Source organism: Python bivittatus, unplaced genomic scaffold, assembly GCF_059951505.1.
Source record: "Python bivittatus isolate LINGU-HERP-01145 unplaced genomic scaffold, Pbiv_v1 ctg000480_np1212, whole genome shotgun sequence".
NCBI classification, from domain to species: domain Eukaryota; kingdom Metazoa; phylum Chordata; class Lepidosauria; order Squamata; family Pythonidae; genus Python; species Python bivittatus.
In genome coordinates, this window is record NW_028277075.1 from 23,245,797 (window position 1) to 23,253,700 (window position 7,904).

Sequence of the window (7,904 nt, forward strand, 5' to 3'; positions counted from 1 at the left end):
ACAGCCCATTTATTTAGAACCCAGGAAATGACACTTTTGTATATTGTTTATTTAACTTCAAAACAATTTTTTATTCTATACCAGTGTTTCTCAACCTCAGCCTTTATTCTATACCAGTGTTTCTCATGGTTGGCTGGGGAATTCTGGGAGTTGAAGTCCACATGTCTTAAAGTTGCCAAGGTTGAGAAACACTGCTCTATACTAATAACAGGTATCATTCATTATAATACTTTTCTTGTTTCACTGCAAGGGAATGAAGGTAGGCCTAGAGCCAGATATAGTACAGAACACCAGCCACAGAATTATTTCAAGGATCATTCTTCTTTGCTGGTAGACTGATGTAGATAATAATACACTTGCCACTACCTTATTGCACTCCAAGCTCTTGCCTTATCTTTTTTCTTCTGGTTTATAAATAATAATAACAACACTTACTATTACTAGTATACATACAAGTTTTATGCTGAAAGCAAAGTGCCAACCAATCGTTCAATCTAAAAACTGAGCCAGTTTCCACAGAAGACCCATCAATATTCTTAGAAAAGAAAAATGGCTGGGTGTCTATTTGCCCAGAGGTAAGACAACAGAAAGCTCAGCTAGAAGGTGGAGAGGGCTTACAATTCTTCAGTTTACCTGAAAGTAAATCACACTCTCATTAAAATAAATAGGGATACAACTTCCAAATACAATAAAACTCACATTTCTAAAACATGTATACAGGTAGTCCTCACTTACCAACTGCAGTTGGGACCAGCAACTCCGTCACTAAGTGAGGTGGTCATAAAGTGCAATGTCACGTGACCACGCCCAACTTACGATGTCAGTTAGTTCTGGCTGTGGTTGTTAAGTGAACCACTGCAGGTTGTTAAATGTGACACCACGTGACTGCGACTTATGACTTTCTGCCAAAGTCCCATTGACTTTGCTTGTCGGAAGCCAGCTGTAAAAAGGTCGTAAATGGCAATCACTTGACTGTGGGATGATGCGACCATTGTAAATGCACACTGGTTGCCAAGCACCTGAATTGCAATCACGTGACTGCAGGAACGCTGTAACAGCTGCAACTTCGAGGACTGGTTGTAAGTCTCCTTTTTCAGCACCATTGTAACTTTGCACAGTTGCTGAACAAGTGGTCAGTAAGCAAGGATTTTGAAAGAGACAAAATAAAGGCTGAAAATAGCAATAGGAAATTGTTCTATGGCACAGGAGCTAAGGACATAATTAGCTTTCCCCTTTAATTTTTTAATGTTATTCCTCGACTTACAACCACAATTGGGACCAGAACTTCTGTCACTAAGCAATGTAGTTGTTAAGTGAGTCATGCCCAATTTTGCAACCTTTTTTGCTGCAGTTGTTAAGCGAATTGTGTGGCCCACAAATCATGACAGTGGGGCATCTTGAGAAGGGCCTCTCCTGCTGATCTGAGTAACCCAAAAGGTTTGTAGCAGGAGAGGCAGTCCCCCAGATAATCTAGCACTAAGCAGTATAAGGATTTAAAGGTAAATGCTAACACCTTCAATTGTGCCTGGGGGACATTTAATAACCAGTACAGATTTTTTAGTACAAACATCACATGATTCCTGTAATGTATACCAGACCAGAACCTGGCTGCTTCATTTTGCACCAACTGCAACTGCTGGTTACTTTGCAAGGGTTGTTGTTGTTCAGTCGTTAAGTCATGTCCGACTCTTCATGACCCCATGAACCATATTGCGCCAGGCCTTCCTGTCCTTCACTGCCTCCCTGAGTTTGCTCAGTTTCATGCTCATTGCTTCAGTGATGCTATCTAACCATCTCATCCTCTGCCATTCTCTTCTCCTTTTGCCTTCAATCTTTCCCAGCATCAGGGTCTTTTCCAAAGAGTCCTCTCTTCGCATTAGGTAACCAAAGTATCAGAGCTTGAGCTTCATTATCAATCCTTCCAATGAGCAATCAGGGTTGATTTCCTTTAAGATTGACTGGTTTGACCTCCTAGCAGTCCAGGGGACTCTTAAGAGTCTTCTCCAGCACCACAGTTCAAAGGCATCAATTCTTCAGCGCTTAGCCTTCTTTATGGTCCAGCTCTCACAGCCATACATTACTACTGGAAAAACCATAGCTTTGACTATGTGGATCTTTGTCGGCAAGGTGACGTCTCTGCTTTTTAATATGCTATCTAGGTTTGCCATAGCTTTCCTCCCAAGGAGCAAGCGTCTTTTAATTTCATGGCTGCAGTCTCTGTCTGCGGTGATCTTGGAGCCCAAATAAATGAAGTCTGTTACTGCTTCCATTTCTACTCCTTCTATTTGCCAAGAATTGATGGGCCCAGATGCCATCATCTTAGTTTTTTTAATGTTGAGTTTCAAGCCAGCTTTCGCACTCTCCTCTTTCACCCTCATCAAGAGGCTCTTTAGTTCTTCTTCACTTTCTGCCATTAGGGTGGTATCGTCTGCATACCTGAGGTTACTGATGATTCTCCCTGCAATCTTAATTCCAGCTTGTGATTCTTCCAGCCTGGCATTTCTCATGATGTACTCTGCATATAGGTTAAATAAGCAGGGTGACAGTATACAGCCTTGTCGTACTCCTTTCCCTATTTTGAACCAATCGGTTGTTTCATGACCAGTTCTAACTGTTGCTTCTTGGCCTGCATGCAGATTTCTCAGGAGACAGGTAAGATGGTCTGGTACCCCCATCTTTTTAAGAATTTGCCACAGTTTGTTGTGATCCACACAATCAAAGGCTTTTGCATAGTCAATGAAGCAGAAGTAGATGTTTTTCTGGAACTCTCATGCTTTCTCCATGATCCAGCGAATGTTGGCAATTTGATGTCTAGTTCCTCTGCCTCTTCAAAACCCAGCTTGTACATCCGGTAATTCTTGGTTCACGTACTGCTGAAGCCTAGCTTGTAGGATTTTGAGCATAACCTTGCTAGCATGCGAAATGAGTGCAATTGTGCGATAGTTTGAGCATTCTTTGGCATTGCCCTTCTTTGGAATTGGAACGTAAACTGACCTTTTCCAATCCCGTGGCCACTGTTGCAGTAAGAAGCTCATGATCTGAGCCACAGTCAGCTCCTGGTCTTGTTTTTGCTGTCTGTATAGAGCTTCTCTATCTTTGGCTGCAAAGTATATAATCAATCTGGTTTCAGTATTGACCATCTGGTGATGTCCATGTGTAGAGTCGTCTCTTGTGTAGTTGGAAAAGAGTGTTTGCTATGACTAGCTTGTTCTCTTGACAGAACTCTATTAGCCTTTGCCCTGCTTCATTTTGTACTCCAAGGCCAAACTTGCCTGTTATTCCGATTACTCCTTGACTTCCTACTTTAGCATTCTAATCCCCTATGATGAAAAGGACATCTTTTTTTGGTGCTAGTTCTAGAAGGTGTTGTAGGTCTTCATAGAAGCAGTCAACTTCAGCTTCTTCAGCATCAGTGGTTGGGGCATAGACTTGGATGACTGTGATATTGAATGGTTTGCCTTGGATACGCACTGAGATCATTCTGTCGTTTTTGAGGTTGTACCCCATTACTGCCTTTCCCACTCTCTTATTGACTATGAGGGCTACTCCATTTCTTCTAAGGGTTTCTTGCTCACAGTAGTAGATATAATGGTCACCCGAATTAAATTCACCCATTCCCGTCCATTTCAGTTCGCTGATTCCCAAGATGTCGATGTTCAATCTTGTCATCTCATGTTTGACCACATCCAGCTTGCCTTGGTTCATAGATCTTACATTCCAGGTACCTATACAATATTGTTCTTTACAGCATCGGACCTTCTTTTCGCTTCCAGATACATCCACAGCTGAACGTCCTTTTGGCTTTGGCCCAGCCGCTTCACTCTTTCTGGAGCTACTTGGAATTGCCCTCCGCTCTTCCCCAGTAGCATATTGGACACCTTCCGACCTGAGGGGCTTATCTTCCGGCGTCATATCTTTTAGCCTTTTAACACTGTCCATGGGGTTTTCTTGGCAAGGATACTGGAGTGGGTTGCCATTTCCTTCTCCAGTGGACCACATTTTGTCAGAACTCTCTGTCATGACCTGTCCGTCTTGGGTGGCCCTGCACGGTATAGCTCATGGCTTCACTGAGTTCCGCAAGCCCCTTCGCCACGACAAGGCAGTGATCCATGAAGGGGTTGCAAGGGTAGGCCCACATAAAATATATTAGAAGAGTTGTAACCAAGGTGCAAATTACTGTCACTAAATTCCACTGGCTCAGGGAGGGTTCCAGCTGCACACTAACTATAACTGTCCAAAGCACTATTCATTGCAGCTGCCACCTGCAAATCCAATGACAGCTGGTGGTCAAGGAACACTCTAAAATTGTAAACCCACTCTTTCTTGGGGAGTGCAACCCCATCCAAAACAGGAGGCCTCACAGTTCCAGAGTCCAGCTTTCTTCTTGCCAACAGTGTGTCTGGCTTGTCTGGATTTAATTTCAGCTTGTTCAGTTTCATTCTGTGAAGTTATTTTGACTGATTCTGAATCTTACCTTCATTGGGCATCTCATGTTTGAGTAGCACAAAACCCAACTCACGTTTGTCGTGCCATGCGTCATTTCCACTGTATTCCTTTTAACAGCATTCACCCACCACCCCCGAATAAAGAGCTCCCAATGCCTTATTTTTTTTTTTTTAATTACTTCATTTTACTCCATTTATGAATCTGCTCTAAGTTGCAAATGGAAGAAAGAGTTGCAGAAATGTAAGTTAAAAATGAAGGGAACAGAACAATGTTCTGAACTATGAGGAAAGTGGAAAACAAGGTGTTCTGCCCTTTCCTCATAGGCCCCATAATGCAGAATGCATGGATTGGAAGGCTCCTTGAAGATCTTCTAGTCAGTCTCCTGTCTATTTCTACAACATCCTTGACACACGGCCACCCAGTCTATTGAAACGTTTCCAGCAAAGGAAAGTCCACCACTTCCCAAGGCATCTGTTCCACTGTCAAACAGCTCTTACTTTTAGGACTGTTTTTTCCTAATGTCCAAATAAAATCTACCTCCTTGTAATTTCAACCCATTATCTCTTCTTCCATCTTCTGGGATAGGATTTGAATAATTCTGCCCCATCTTCTACATAATAATTATTCTGATACTTGGAAATAGCAATCAAGTCTCCCTACAGTTTTCTCTTCTCCGGGTTAAACATACCAATAATATTGCACGTATAACTAAAAGACTGTTAACCAGTAAGTATTCATAGCAATCACTGTCACTATAGCTAGGGTCTCTGATATATAACCTACAGAGAGAGAGGCCTCTCAGCACACATTCTATGTTCATAACTATGTTATAAGCAATATTCACTTATAACACAGTCCTGAGCATAAGGCCTTTTATGTTCAGTAGGGCTTAGCTTAAAATAAGAGTCCATAAGTTTGGGAGGTTCTAAACAGTTGTCAGTATGGAAGAAACAGAACTGGAGCTTGGGTACTCATCACATTCTTTTAGGTGGGGTTCCCAGATCACAATAAACCATGATTCATTTAGCCATGGTTTGTGGAATAAATCAATGTTGGAAGGGTTCTTATATCTTGTTAAGCCAAAAACAATATTTTATTTTATAGGTCACAATAGCTGGATTTGCACTACACACTGAGCCCAAACCAAACATACTACATTTAGTTTAGTGTGATGTGTGAAGTCAGATTACCTATTTTGCACAGTTGCGGGGCCATCGTGCCAATCCAAGATCTTGAAAGTAGGACAAATTACAAATATGTTTTGAGCAGAAGGTCCACGGTCTATGCAATCCCTTCCTACACTATGAATCTATTAGCTTTATTTTCCAAGAATGCCTATGTGGAATGCAAGGGCACTCTTGAGAAATAAAAATTATTCTAGATGGTTAAAATTAAAAGACTCTTTAAAAAAACAACAGAGTGGGACAGAAGGTGCCAAGGAAAGTGTCCATGGATACACTGGTATCCAAAGGCAACATACTGGGGATTTAAGTGCACATGATGCAATTCTATTATTGATACCATTCAGCACATCTGAGCACCTGGACTGGAGATTGCCTAAAAGTCCCAAGCAAGCAGTTTTATATTTCCTGAAAGGCTATAGAAGCATAATAAATAACCATCATACTCTTTGGAAAGAAGGAAATCAATTCAGCAACCACCTTCACAACCCCAAAGCTGAAAGAATGAAACTAATTCTGCATTTCTTTCCACTTGGAAACACCTGTTGAGGAACCATACAATGCAGGCATTCTTCCATTACCTCTAGCAATCTCTCAGGGAAAAAAATCCACATACAACTACTTGCCTTCTTTCAGAAATGGAACAACAAGGAAGAACAGAGGGAGGGACATAACACACGTGCATGCCAGTTAACCAAAACAAAGTGACAAGTTGATTTCATGATTTCTTTAACTCTTCCTTTTGCCTTCTGCCCTGTGCTTAAATCTTGAAGTATCTTTAAGGTTGAAATGCATTATATCAGCCCAGGAAGAGGTCAAAGCAAATCCTTGCAGTCAAAAAGGGAGGGGGAAAAAAAGAAAAGATACTCATAAATTATCCAAATGAGTTAACAAATAGCAATACCTTACAGCATACATGGTACATGAAATAAATTGAGACTTTAAGTATAAAACTTCATTTTTAGCACATTTGTGACCAGTTCCCCAAAACCAAGTGTCTCCTTTCCCTTTTGCAGAACACAAATTTGCATTCCCTAATGATTTTGTGGGAAGTATTCAAGAAGGCTATACTCTTGGTCTCTGAACAACTATTTCACTAGATAAAGAATGATCTTACTTTAGGCGTACAGAAAAGATAGGGGGATGGAAATAGTCATGAACCATTGACACAACTTTCAGCTGCAATGGTCCTACCAGGTTGTTTTACTATCTTAGACAACTTTAATGGCTGACAGACAAAAATCAAAGAAAGTAAATTTTCATTTTCCGATCCTGTCTGTCAAGCATTATGGGAAGCCAAGAAGCCTTGCCCCCCCCACCCCCTTTCACTCAGACCAAGTAAGGGCTAAATTATTTCTTGGAAAGTTAACTGAAAGGTATCAAAGAAGTAATATCTCACCTGAGATTGCAAAGAAAAACTATACAAGTATCTCTTTCAATGAATATTTTTCATAATGCTAGCCAGTGCAATTGTAAGCTCGAGTTATACCCAGAAAGCCACCTTTGGGAAAGACAATTTAATCGACTGAGGGTGGGGAAAAGAGAAGCCGCTTGCTTCAATATTCCCTCCTTAACTGTGCATGGGGACCCCAGAGCTTATCAAGTAGAGGAACCCCCTGATGCCTACATCTCTGACGAAGGCTCTCAGGGGACTAATTTTTTCGTCCCTGTCCTGAAATTTTCCGGCGAATCGCTCTAGATGCCAAGGAAATCTAAAATCCACAATGTCCTCAAGTGTTAGCCTCCCTTTCCTCCCCCCACCCCCAATACTGACCTGTTGCTCCGACTGCGCCTCTGCCCGGGCAGAACAGCTGCAGAAGCTTACGATCGTACCCCGGAGACAAGATACAGGAGTCCTGGTCGCCTGTTCAAAGCGGCGCCCTGCGATCCCTCCTAAGCGGATCCCGCATTTCATCTGATCTGCTCCTGAAGCGCCAGCAAGAGCGGCCAGCGGAAAGAGCGGGAGCCGGAAAGTCCCCGGGCTGCAACCTGAGGCGCCGCCGCTAGCACCACACGGTATTGTTTCCAAAAGACACTTGCTTCCTGGCATTACCCGCACAGCTGATGAAAGCCACGCCTCCCCGCCGTGACGTCAGGGAGGGGTCTCGCCAATGGGGAGCGGCAGGCGCGCACGCTCCCAACTCGCGGCGCTCGAGGCTGTCACAACGTGGGTAATGTGTCGAGTCCGGCTCGTCATCTCGGTCCACAGCAAGGCAGGACCGGAGCTGTGGCAGAGCCGTTTCCAAAGCCGCTGGCTCAGGACGAGGCAGCCCCCTC

The 7,904-nt window shown here is 42.9% G+C and overlaps 1 protein-coding gene across 3 annotated transcripts in view; it reads right to left on the reverse strand.

The window, feature by feature from the left end:
* BMF (Bcl2 modifying factor) overlaps positions 1-7,668 on the reverse strand; it is a 54,894-nt gene extending 47,226 nt beyond the window's left edge. For all 3 annotated transcript variants that reach the window (XM_088145442.1, XM_088145443.1, XM_088145444.1), the window contains exon 1: positions 7,402-7,668. The gene's annotated coding sequence lies outside the window, so the exon portion shown is untranslated. The remainder of the gene's footprint in view (positions 1-7,401) is intronic.
* Positions 7,669-7,904: the final 236 nt, after the last annotated feature.